Raw genomic sequence first — 13,299 nt, forward strand, 5'->3', positions numbered from 1 at the left:
CCCTTCCTGCCACCAATTTTCCAAGTAGAATGCCATCAGTCATAAATTACCACAGACAGCCTTTCACTGTGCAAACAGAGGCCTGTGTGAACCAGGCATGGAAGCACTCTTGCAAGGCCTATCTAAAATGAAGTATAGACACACACAGTGGGTCCAGACACATCACATTTCTACAGACAACATCATTAAACCAACACAGCAGAATCTGTCTAATAATAAAGTAGTTCATTGAGGTTTATGGTTTTATTATTATTTATTTTTAGAAAAAAAGGAGAAAATTTACAAGATGCAAAGTCTCATACAATATGTGATTGTTGGTTGCCTAACACCAGCCCTGTCTTGTGACGCAGTGATGGAGACAACATGAACAGAAGGGATGTGCTAGAGACTCATCATGGACACACAGAATACACCACAACAGACTTGGGGACAGATGATGCTGGGCCAGCCTATTTCAAAAGCAAGCCAAGTCATGGTAGGAAGCAAGGAAACCAATGGACCTCTCTCCACAGGGGAGGCATAGATGTATGCCAACCACAAGCATCCCCCCATCTCACAACATCCACTACATATTCAGACCACATGATTACAGGAAACAGAATGGTCCTTTGGTGTTTTTCTGCAGGAGGATTCAGGTGGGTTCCCAGTGTCTTATTTCTGATTTTCTTTTCATATTTGAGTCCTGAATTCTTAAGCAGTGTAGGTAGGGGCTTAGCATCTTGGATTTTTCAGGATCCAGTTCTGCCCAATGGTAATTTGCTAAAAGGAACAAAGAGAAGACATCGCTAAGACAAACTGCAAAACCTGCTTTAAAGATTGCTAGGCACTGAAGCATTAAGAATTAGCTGGAGGCATCACTTCAAACTCACACAAAGACACAGATCACATTGCATCACTTAACTATGGAAAAATCTAGCAGCTTGTAATGTGTAAACCCAAATACCTTCTCGCCAAAGTATCTCCATAATAACCTCAATGTTTGACCTCAAAAAGATACTAAATCAAATTACTAAACACAGTTCTTTGGTTGGTTGGTTGGTTGGTTGGTTGGTGGTTGGCTGGTTGGTTGGTGGTTGGCTGGTTGGTTGGTGGTTGGTTGGTTGGTTGATTAGTTATGTTATTTGTTTTTAGTTTTTTGAGATAGAATCTCATCCTATAGCCCAGGCTGACCTAGAACTTACTATGTAATCTGAGGCTGGCCCTGAGCTTGCAGTAATTTTCCTACCAGAGTCACGCCCAAATCTGAACATACTTCTAAATTGCATTTGCATCAAAAAGAACTCTCAAGGCAAATGAGAGTATTCGGAAGTAAATAAAAAGGAAAATACAACAAACCAAAACTATAATATACACCAAGCCAATGCTTAGGAGGAAATTCATAGCACTTAGTATATTAACTGGGAGGGGAGGGGTGAAGCCTAATCAATCTATTATCTGAGTTCCTACCTTAAGAAAGGAAAATGATAAAGACAGAAAAATCCTCAAAACAAATGTAATTGGGAGAATAACAAAGAGAGAAATAGAAACCGGTAAATTTCAAATGGAAATGAATAATAAATTAAAACAACAATAAACCTGGCATTGGGCTTTTATATTTGGCAACCTATGGCTTATGGGAGGAACATTATAGCTGATGCAAGGTAACTCCAATTAAACTTTTTTATAAGAACACACATGTTAGTATGTGTATGTAATATGTGTGTATATTTGAATATTATAAAACACTAGGTTTCCATATGGACTTTCAAACAAAATTAGTATTACTTACCTCTCCCTAACCCATTCCTTACCCTGCCTTCCCATCTGAGTCCTAGGTATGGGATACCCTCCCTCAAGTCAGGGGAGTTCAAGAAACACAAAACAATACAATACAAACCATTATTTTTGGTTGCCCACCAGAACTTGATTATAAGATATTGTTGCTGAAAATACCACATACTTTTGTCACAGGGCATGGAGAAATCAAGTTGATATTGACTAGCAAGCTTCTTCCCTGATGGCTAACTTTCATAATCCTGGAGTTTCATAATCCTGTTGGAAGTTAGAAAGAAAGAAAGAAAGAAAGAAAGAAAGAAAGGAAGGAAGGAAGGAAGGAAGGAAGGAAGGAAGGAAGGAAGGAAGGAAGGAAGGAAGGAAGGAAGGAAGGAAGGAAGGAAGAAAAAGGCCACCAGCTGTAAACCCTGTAATCTATAATACCACCAGTGTGACAAAATATGCCCATGCATGTAACAGCGACATGGGGAACAACTGACCACTCTCTTGTTTAGTTTTAAGGCTCATTCCACTGGATGAAACACATACATGGTACTATGAATCTATCCAAGAAGCCATGGTTAGGGAACCCGTAAGTCCCAGAAGTGAACCTACTGCTATTATTTTTGCTAAATGGACACAGCATCAAACATTTTAAAAATTCCTATCTCTACACCCATAGATTAGTACAGCCAACAGATCTTATCAGAGAAGTTTCTCTGTGTAGTGACTGGCAGTTAAAGCACAAACAACTGATCAAGGTACACAGAATGATTGTACAAGGAGTACTCGGCCACAAATGGGCACACCTGTTATAGCCTCTCTCCACAAGGCTCAAGGACCATTGTGGCTGGGGAAGACCAGAGGGAAACTGTCTTCTGAACGCCACAGGACTACCACACTCATGAACTCACAGCACCTGTGGTTTCCTGCAGAAGATCAAGTCAGTCACCATTCCAGCACAGAGGAGGAAAAGACTTGTGAGCCCCCGTCCCTAACAGAAGAGCTATTGGCAGTTGGTTGCTTCTGGAGGAGAAAGAGTACATTTTTTTTTTCAGGGTATGGTCCTTAGTAGGTTGGCCATGCTTCAATGGATGTCCCCAAACTCATGACTACATAGGCAGCACAAATTGGAGACTCAGTGGCTTCTTTAAAAAAGAGAGAGAGAGAGAGAGAGAGAGAGAGAGAGAGAGAGAGAGAGAAATAATAGAGAGAGAACATGAAGTTGAGAGTTGTGGAGGCAGTTCTGGAAGGAGCTGATGTTGATTAGAATACAATTAAAATACATTGTATGTAGGTATGCAATTCTCAAAGAACTAATGAAAATATTATATTAAAAAATCTGATGGCAAAACATCTTTGTTTGGGTTACTATTGCTGTAATAAAACATGCAGGAGTGCTGCTTACTAGCTTGCTCTCTGTGGCTTGCTCAACCTCCTGATTTCTTACAGAAGCCAGAACCATCAGCCCAGAAGTGGGCCCACCCACAATGGACTGGGCCTGCCCACGCCAATCACTAATTAAGAAAATGCTCTACAGGCTTGCCTGCAGCCTGATCTTACAGAAACATTTTCTCAACTGAGGTTCCCATCTCTCAAATGATTCTAGACCAGCAATTCTGAACCTGTGGGATGTGACCATCAGAAAACACATATTACAGTTATGGTTATGAAGTAACAGGGTTGGGGGTTCCTAAAACCACTGGAGATATGTGTTTTCTAATGATCATAACCCACAGATAGAGAACCACTGTTCTAGACTGTCAAATTGCCATAAAACTAAACATCATATAAGGTATAGATAATATAATAATCTGGAAATAAATACAACACATCAACACTTGAAATGTCAAACTGGGGTGTTTGAATTGTAAGTTAACTAAACAATACTTTTAATTGGGTTAATCCTTATCAGTGTAAGGGATAAAAATGGAAGTATCAGTGCAGACCCTACAGACATTAAGAAAATAAAACAATAATGAGGCATGTGGGGTGGCACACATCAGTGATACTGGCACTTGGGAGGCCGAGGCAGGAGAAGCATGCATTTGTGAACAGCCTGGGCTGTTCACAAGTCTTCCAGACTCTTGTCTGAAATAAGTGAATTAAATGAAATACAAATTAAATAAAGTCTATATATCACAATTTCATGCTCACAAAATATGTGGGATAAATTCTTTGAAAAATAGTACAAACACTTTTTAATACTATGGGATAAATTTAATACCACTCAAAAAGACAATGGCCTTTTGATATAAAATGTCCAAGTGGGCTTTAAATTATAAGACAATGATGTGAATTACATGAAAAAAGTTTTAATTATGTATGGAATTTCCACTTAATCCTAAACCAGCTGTGATGGCTCACGTCTATAACCCCAGCATGAAATTCAGGGGGATTTCCATGGGCATTTCTAGATGTCAGCCCTGGCTTCATAGTGAGTTCCAGGCCAGCCTGGGCTACACACTGTGATCCCATAAAAAATATGAACAAGGATCCTATGTTTCCCTTTGTGATTTTGAGGGTACAATAAAACCCAGCTGAAAAACTGCCAAGCCTCATGATTAGAGGATTTGTCATCTAAGAGCTGAACTAAATCCCAAAGCTTCACAGCGTACTTTCTATTCCCTCACATCTAAATGCTACCTGGATGACTTTAGGGAAAGCCTAAGACCCTAACAGCAATGCTATGAGGTAGCATCGCTCTGTGGGTGTGCTTTCTGATATCTTCAATACCACCCATGAACAGATGCCTCAAGGAGTTAAGTTTGCTATGGAGGCCCCTGAGTGCACATAAGAAGAGCCATCAAGACTGAGGCAGTTGGGAGAGCTGGTCCTGTGATCATAAGACAGCTGTTCCTGACTCCCTCCAACTGCAACTCTCGGAACACCTCATCAAGGCAACACAACAGAGCCAACCAGCCCTGAAGAAATGAGCACAGGAGACTTAGCCCCACCTCTCATGTGCCATATGGTGTGGCATGGACTGGGGAGAGATGCCCTTCCACCCTCACCCATCTACTCCTGAGGCAGGAGGGAGAGCTGGCCCTGTGGTCATAAGAGCAGGAGAGCTGTCGCTGACCACCCCCCACCCCCCCCACACACACACCCCGCCACTCAGGCCCTGCCTCCCATCAGGGCAGCACAATAGAGCCAACCCTGTTAGTGGAGGTGTGGGTGAGCCAGCCCCAAAGTTGTGTGGGAGAGCTGTTCCCACTACTTGTCTGTCATGCGGAGGTGTGGGTGGGGGAGAGATGTCACCCCTCACCTCCTGCGACAGACAAGAGAGCTGACCCTCCTCCTTGCCAGGTGCAGCACTCAGGAAAGCAAGCCCTCCTCTTCCTCTTGGCAGAACAACCGAGCTAGCCCGGTGGTCAGAGGTGAGGGTAGCCCAGACTCGATGTAGTGAACAAGGGAGAACTGTCCCCGTTACTTACTTGGCATGGACGGGGAGAGATGCCCTCCCCGCTACCTCTACCCACCAAACAGGTGGAGGAGCTGCCATGAAAGTGGAGAGCTGGCCCTGCCCCTCACCAGCTGCAGCACTGGGAAGAGTGGCCCCTGCACCTCTCTGGGGCAACACAACAGAAGTGGCCCTGATGGTGTGGGTGTGGGGGTGCCAGCCCTGAGGGCACAAAGACAGGGAGAACTGGCCCCACCCCTCTCTGATTGCTGCAAGAAATGAATCAGCCAGGGCAATGCTGGAGAGCTCACCAGGCTGGTGAGGATAGGGGAGAACTGGTGGTCCAACCAACCCTGCAGCTCCCAGGCCCAGAAACAGGGCTATGACCTGACCCAACATCCACTCCATCTATGATCTGCCAGAGCATGTGAAGGGACCCGACCCACAGATCCAAAGCTTCAGGATCTCCACAACACAGGGCAACAACAGGGTGTCCAAGATAGTGTAGTAGGAACCAGAGGCCTCAAACCAGACCAATGACTCTGCAACACTTGAAAGGGAAGATACATGAAGCTTCTATGATGAGATTTTTTAATATTTTCCTCTTAAATTTTGTTTTATTTTGGGAAGGGGGAGGGGGAAGGCAGACACAAAGGACAGGGAAATGAATCAAGTTACATGATGCAAAAGAGACATAGAATACATAAAAAGAAAAGATAGCTAGAAACACAGCTAGTCTGTGCTTTTTGGTTTTGTCTAGAAACCTATCAAGGACCGACCTCTCCCCTCAGGTCTCACTCACACTGTAAGACACCCACCCCTCTTACAGTCCTGCACCCCTGATCTAACACTGGAAGTCGAGCAGGTGGAAACGCACCACGCCATTCTCAGGACCCCACTGTTTCCAGGTTTTAGTCAACAGAAGAAAATAACCCATTTGTTTTTGTTCAGTCCTGAAGGTGACAGCCTAAACCCAAGGGGCCGAGTCCCTAGCATCTCTTTCCTCAGCTGCAGCACCACTGAAAGAAACTCTGAAACTGCTTCCCTCACTGACGGACCTTCCTAGAAGTCCATCCTCCTGGCACACACTGAAACTGCACTTTTGCTGTTTGAACTTGAGGTTTAAGATTCTGGTTAAACAAGTTTTCCTTTCCTTTCTAGATTAACTTTAAGAACTCTATAATATTTTAAATTCTTGAGGATAATTTTATGATTCAAATGTATGCCATACAGATGGAAAATATATAAAGTTTACTTTAGAAGAATAAATGACTTAAACATTCACGACACTGTTTCAAGGGAAATAAAGAAGCTGACACTGTGTACCGAGTAGTCCTGAGCCCTTAAAATGAGACGGGAAAGACACAGAATGATCTGTTTGGGGAAATGCTGCAGTCAGGCCAGCAACAGCTGGCTGTCTTGGAATGATGAGCTGGCATGACTCCTCCCTCTCTCCTCTCTCCTCTCTCCCTCCTCCTCCCTCCCCCTTTCCCTCCCTTCCTCCCTCCCTCTTCCTCTTCTTCCTTCTCCTCCTTCTCCTCTTTCTCCTCCTCCTTCGAGCAGGTGGGCATTTCTGAAACATGCTAAGTGAAAATTTTAGTAATAAAATTTTATTTCAAAATAGGTTCTAAAAGAGAAAAGTTATTTATGAATTCTGCTTCCCTATTAAACCTCTTGGGGATTTTAGTCCAAGGAGTCATCAAGGATTTAGGTATGTTTCAAGCCAGAAGGGCTCCATGAAGCATCCGTATTGAAAGGCTAGGAGCTAAGTGTGCCTTCAGAGTCGATTCACTGTTCAAAGCAAAACCCCAGCTTTCATTTATTTACTAATTTCATGTCACAGCTGGGAATCCCACTGGCATCATTTACCTAGAGAGTAAGACTGTTCTTGCAAAAACTTAAGAGTTTCTGGGAAACGGGAGGTTATCAGTGAGGTGTTCACCCCACCTGTCAGCACTGTGAGAGGTTCCAATGAATTCTCCAATGAACTGCCAGGGGAACTCAGGTCTTTCCAACAAAAAGAGTTGAAATTTGGCAAGGAATGGCAGTGCACTAGCACAGTCTCAGTCCTTTGGAGACTAAGAATCATGAGTTCAAGTCCAGCCCAGGTGACTTAGAGAGTTCAAGGCCAGCCTGACCTACATAGTAAGACCATGTTTCAAAGAGCCAATGGCTAGGATCTAATACCTGAGTTCTGGAAAGATGAAAGATTAGAGGCAACTTCTCCTTGTGACCCGCCTAAGCTGTGATCTCCATTTAAGAAAGAATTGTCTATTGCAAAGAGAGAAAAGAGAAAAGGTTTGGAAATCCCCAAAGGCAGCGAGAGGATGGCTGAGAGAGTTGGGCCGTGCCCCTCCCCAAAGCCAAAGCTGAATGCTCCTGATGCACAGCTGCACAGTGGGGTGGGGGGACACACAACCCTCATCTCAAAGCTAGCCTAGGGGTCCAAGGTGGAAAGAGAGGGGCAGCCCTACCCTCAAAACAAGGCCCCCGTGCTCAGAAGCCTTAAATGTAGTGGTGTGTTTGGTGAGAGACATTCCTCCCACTCATGGGTCAGGAATGGACTGGACTTCCATTTTATCAGTCCGCATGACCTGGGGAGCAAGAAGGGCTGCCCATCATCTTGAGAGGGGAACTGTTGTTCAAAACTGATCCCTCTGGGGGCCCGAGAACAATGAGCAATCCACAAGTCAGGGAGTCTGAATTTAACCAGCTCCAGCACCAGAGAAAAAGACAGTTCTGGGCATAGATGGGGACAGCAGGAAGGCCTGGCATGGAGGCAGATGAGGGCATCAGGAAGGCCTGGCACTGAGAAGCTGGAGAGCAGAGGTTTCATGAGACTTGGCCCAAGCTGTGAAGCACACAACTCCACCATCCACAGATGGAATCGGGACTCATCAACTGACAGCTGGACTGTGACAGCCGTGATCCTGAGGTCAGTGTGGGGGATCAAGCCCCCGAGTCACCCATCATTGAGAACACTGAAGTTCCAACAGTGTACCTGATACCCACAGCAGCATCCTTCCAGCGCAATGATAAATAGTCAGGAGGTCCGGGAGGAACCTTTACAGATCTCTGTGCTGTGGGTGCTTCCCCTAACTTCCAGTGTACTTGGGACACCCCTGCCCCCCATCAGCTAGAACACCCTAGGGGATACCATTTGAGAAATGTCATGGTAGACCACAAAAACTAACTAAGTGTGGACAGCAGAAGCCCCTGGTATACAAAGAAAGGAAGCTGACAGTAAAGACAGGGCCAATGAACATTGAACACTTATCCAACACAAGCTAGAGCCCAGCCTAAAGTCTCAAGTCCACAAGTATGACTGACACTCCCATCCCACACAGAACTTGCTCCCTGCTGTCAGAACTTACATCAGAGGAATCCAACCCCTAAGAAGACAACATTGAAGGCAGAGGGCAGATGCTCAGCATCTGATTTCTGTGCTATGATACTGTTGGTATATTTCTGAGATGCTCACACAAACCCTCCATTAAACCTTCAAGGCCAATGCCTCATCATTTGGGCCACAACCCCTTTGGGGATCTCATATCAGATATCCTGCATATCGGGTATTTACATTGTGATTCATAACAGTAGCAAAACTTCAGTTGTGAAGTAGCAACAAAATAATGTTTTATGGTTGGGGATCACCACAATATTAAAGAGTCACAGCATTAGGAAGGCTGAGAACCTGTGCTCTAAGGCTTATGAAATATGAAAGTTGATGGCAAAGCAAAGCAAGTGTTCTTGGATTGTCTTGAAGTAACAATCTTTCAAAGAAAGGCTATAGGATCTCATCTCTTAATCTTGCATTAAGTTTGCACAGTTCTTGGGAAAATATTTTGACAAAAATTCTACAAGGTGGCATAGTGGCTTCTTCACTTTCATAAATTCCAGAACACTATCTGGAAATAAATCAACACAAAGAAAGTGAGCAAACAGCAACATTCCTCAATTTACTTGTTTCTAAGTGATGTGCAGTATCATCATGTTCTTTGAATATTCTTTCAAATTATTCCATGTGTTCCTTTATCAGCACACAAAATCAACCTGCTAATGAGCCTAAAAAGACTCTCATAAGTCCTCTGTTGGCACAACAATCAAGCATCAGATTGCAGTGTTCTTGTTTGAACTTTTAGGGAAATCCCTTTGTCAGCAATCTGTGAGTGGCTTCTTCAAACTCTAAACTTGACTAACAAGTCTTATGACAAAATGAGACTAGATAAATTTCAGTTTTGTCATGAGCAGTCACTTTTTGTCCTTCACCATCTTCTTCCTTTTCACTGCTACCAGCATCTTGGTCTGTGTTTGAATCATGATTTCCTTCATTAAGAATTTTCTTTCTTAGCAGAGAGCTTCCTCACTAGGAACAGAAAAACCAAACATTTCCTGAACTACAGTCAATGCCATCCCTTCCTCCCCCTCCCCCTCACCAGATATATATATATATATATATATATATATATATATATATATATATGTATATATATATGTATATGTATATGCATTTTATAATAATATGCCACACATTTATTGTATATTATATAATATATAAATGTACATATTGGATAATAAAACTGTCATTTGGAGTTGTTCTGCTAAGCTGATTTTATCTGTAATCTGTGCCTGTATCATCCTGAGCTGTGAGGGAAGAAGGTCCACTGCCCCAGTGCCAGTGAGGAGAGGATCTGGTTCATCTTTCCTCCTGTTGTAGTAGGTCCATCACTACTGGACCTGGGTTACTGTTGGTCCTGGGTTTCTTCCAGAGACAGGGATGTCCAGGACCTTTTCTGGTCAGATATCTTTCTCCTTCTCTGTGTTTTTCTTGGAGATTCCATGTTGCCATCATAAGAACATCCTGAACGCTAATAGTATAATCTATTGTAAGCAGAGTAATGTCTCCTCAAGAGAAACATTTCCTTTTGCATATTTTCCTGTGTGCCATATTACTTTTCATTTTCTGATGCCAACTGAACCAATAAATCAGATTCCTCAAGTTGGTTCAAGTAACAGCACTCCGTGGTCTGTATTCCTTAACAGTTTACTCTTTCTGTCCCTGGGCATCATCTAACACTCATTGCCCTTGAGTGATCTTTTCTTGCCTGATTTTGATAGTCCTTAGTTGAGTAGTCTCAACTAGTAACATGAAAACCACAGCATCAATGGTAGTCCCAGCACAACGAGGAAAAAAGCAGCAACGGTGGGAAGAGGCAGCAGCAGGGCTACAGTGCAGAGAAGTGAAGCAGAGACAGCAAAAGTGGTGGCTGTGACATCGGTATCGTAGCAACAGAAATTGTGGAAACAACAAAATGAAAGGGTGGCTACTGCCCAGTAGCGGCAGCCATGACAGCAGCCATAGCAAAGACAGGTCCAAAGGTTATAGAAAGCAGCTAGGACAGTAACAACCGAAACTAGAAATACAGAGTGTAAAAGAGTCCAAAGAGCTGAGGCTGGGGAAGGGTAGAAAGCTGTGAAGATGCAGAGAGGAGAAACTGTAGATCCTGGTCACTAGATGAGTCCCAAAGATCAGCCAGGCCTGGAGAACTAAGAGTTTCAGACATTCTAGGCATAGGAGCTTATTTCAATAGCTGCTGCTAAGGTGTAGGGACACTTGACACCCAAGGCCCAAGAATTACAACACTAGCTACTTGTCAACTTATTTTCTAATAAGCACAATAACAGCAGTGGGAGTTTGTCATGGAGAAATCCAACGCTAATAAAGTGCCATAATAGCAAAATGCAGCCTAAATTGCAGTGCAGGTCCAAGAATTGGAGGGCTCATACAAAGAAAATGAGGTACCATATAGTAGGGTTAGAGTGACTGAAGGGAAGCCATTAGTGAAGATGGAGCCTCAGTAACGGTGGAGACCACAGCATATTTGAGATGCTTGGACCATGAGATGACCACTACAGAATGGGTGACAACAACAGATGTGGAATGGAGCCTGTCTGAGCATATGAGACAAATTGTGTATGCTGTTGATAGCAGAGCTAGTGAAGGGGAGTGAACAAAGTTCTTTAGAGCCCAGAAGATTATGAATGAGTTCCAGATGTCAGACACTGGGCTTATTACACTGCTGGAATTTAGTTTTGTTTAACTGTAATTGTTTATATATACTGTTTTTCCTTTTTGGAGTAAGAATTATTTAAAATAGTTTAATAGTAGTAGTAGTAGTAGCAGCAGCAGCAGCAGCCTTTTATTGTTTGATGGGAGCCCACAGTTAAGAGACTAAATATTTTAAAGAGACTTGGAACTTTAAAAGTGTTTGACTTTTTAAAGACTATGGCACTTAAAAAACATCCTTCATAGATAATACAAAAATCTAACTTCCCAAAACTGTATAGAATCAAATAGCCAACACAATTTTAAGGAAAAAGAACAATGTTGAAGGGGTTATAATACCTGATCTCAATATAAATTACAAAGGATATAAAAAAATTCAAACAAACCACTTAAAAATAACAATGTGATTTTTAAATGGGCCAGTTACCTGAATAGACATTTCCCAAACAGCCAATAAGCATATGAAAAAAATCATCATCACCAATCAGCAGAGAAATGTAGATAAGAACCACAATGAGATGTCATTCTATCCCAGTTAGAATAACTGTTATAAAAGAAAAAACAACTACTGCAGGCGAGGAAGTAGAGAAACAGGAAATCTGACGTGCTTTTTATGGGAATGTAAATTAGAACAGCCATTATAGGAAACAGTATAAAAGTTTCTCAGAAAACTAGAAATAAAATCACCATATGATCTAGCAATGCTACTACCAGGAATGTATCTGCAAGAATTGTGATTAGTAGTCCAAAGGTATAGTTTCATTAATATGTTTATTAACACACTATTCACAATAGCCAGGAAATGAAATCGACCTGGATGACTATCAATAGATAAATGGATTTTTAAAGTGTATTTGAGCATTTTACATACACAATAGACTATTTGACTCCTATTCAACAAAGAACGAAACTGCTTCCTTTGCAACAACATGGGCAAAAGCAACAGACATTGTGTAAGAGAAATGAGTCATATATAAAAGGACAAATGTTGCATGTTGTTACTTATATGGAGAAGACAAAGTTGGTCTCAGCGAGGCAGAGAACAGATTTCATGAGACTGGAATGTGGGAAGAGTGTTGGAGAGAGGAAGCAAAGGGATGGTGTTAGCACTAGTCCCCGGATGCTAGTGTGAAGAGCCCCACAGATCCACCCCATTCCTCTCACATCAGCAAAGAGCTGACGGGCCACAGAATTCTCACAAGAGCTACATTTCATGCTGCCTAGGAATCCGGACACAGCCCGACTGTGGTCAGGTGACAGGGGTTACATATTAACTAAGCCTGCATCCTTGCAGCACAGGACCACCTCTCCCTCAGAAACCTTGATGAGCATATATGGCACTGCACCTGGGGGACAGAAGACTTACTTCAGACCTTACCTGCAGCATTAATAAATCTCTTGCCTGAACAACAATTCTACCAGGGGCCTTTCTCTAGAGCCTCTTCCCCTCTCCTTCCCCTAAACTAGCAGTGGGTGAATGGGCACAGGGGCGCAGTTTGATAAGAATGTGCTGGATCAGAGTAACTAGTAGTTATACCATGCATGCAGTGGGATCACTACAAACGACAACAAAACAATATGTCTTTGGTGGCTGATATGCTAGTATATCTGATACATGTTTACACATATTGAAAGGTCGCACTACATACCATAAACATTTACAACTGCTATATGTCCTTTGAAACTAAAAGGGCATTTGAAAAGAAACTTAAAAGGAGAGAAATAAAACATTTAAATGTTGAAAATACAAAAATTACCAGTTAGAATTCTAGACCAGCAAAATTATCCTGAAAAAGCAAGAGAAAACTAAAGATTTCCTCAAATATGTGCTTCAAAAAAATATGGAAAGCAATTCTTCAGACAGAAGGAACATGAAATAGATGAAATAGTTTGAAAACCCGTGTTCACAGCATGAAAGGAAAAGCCATAATCAGAGAAATGAAGGCAAACAATCTTTTCTTAGCTTAAATTCACTTTTAAAATAACCACTCAGGAAACAATAAAAGAAAAAAAATGCACCAGTGATCATATTATGTGCCAGGTGGAGACGACGGCAGTCATGCCACAAGGAAAGAAG

The 13,299-nt window shown here is 42.5% G+C and overlaps 1 protein-coding gene across 1 annotated transcript in view; it reads right to left on the reverse strand.

Annotated features, from left to right (window-relative positions):
• Window positions 1-234: 234 nt before the first annotated feature.
• Window positions 235-13,299, reverse strand: part of Dtd1 (D-aminoacyl-tRNA deacylase 1) — a 175,480-nt gene continuing 162,415 nt past the window's right edge. The window contains exon 6 of the mRNA XM_051183259.1: window positions 235-759. The gene's annotated coding sequence lies outside the window, so the exon portion shown is untranslated. The remainder of the gene's footprint in view (window positions 760-13,299) is intronic.

The sequence above is a fragment of the Phodopus roborovskii genome, unplaced genomic scaffold (genome assembly GCF_943737965.1).
Source record: "Phodopus roborovskii unplaced genomic scaffold, PHOROB, whole genome shotgun sequence".
In the NCBI taxonomy this organism is placed as follows: Eukaryota; Metazoa; Chordata; class Mammalia; order Rodentia; family Cricetidae; genus Phodopus; species Phodopus roborovskii.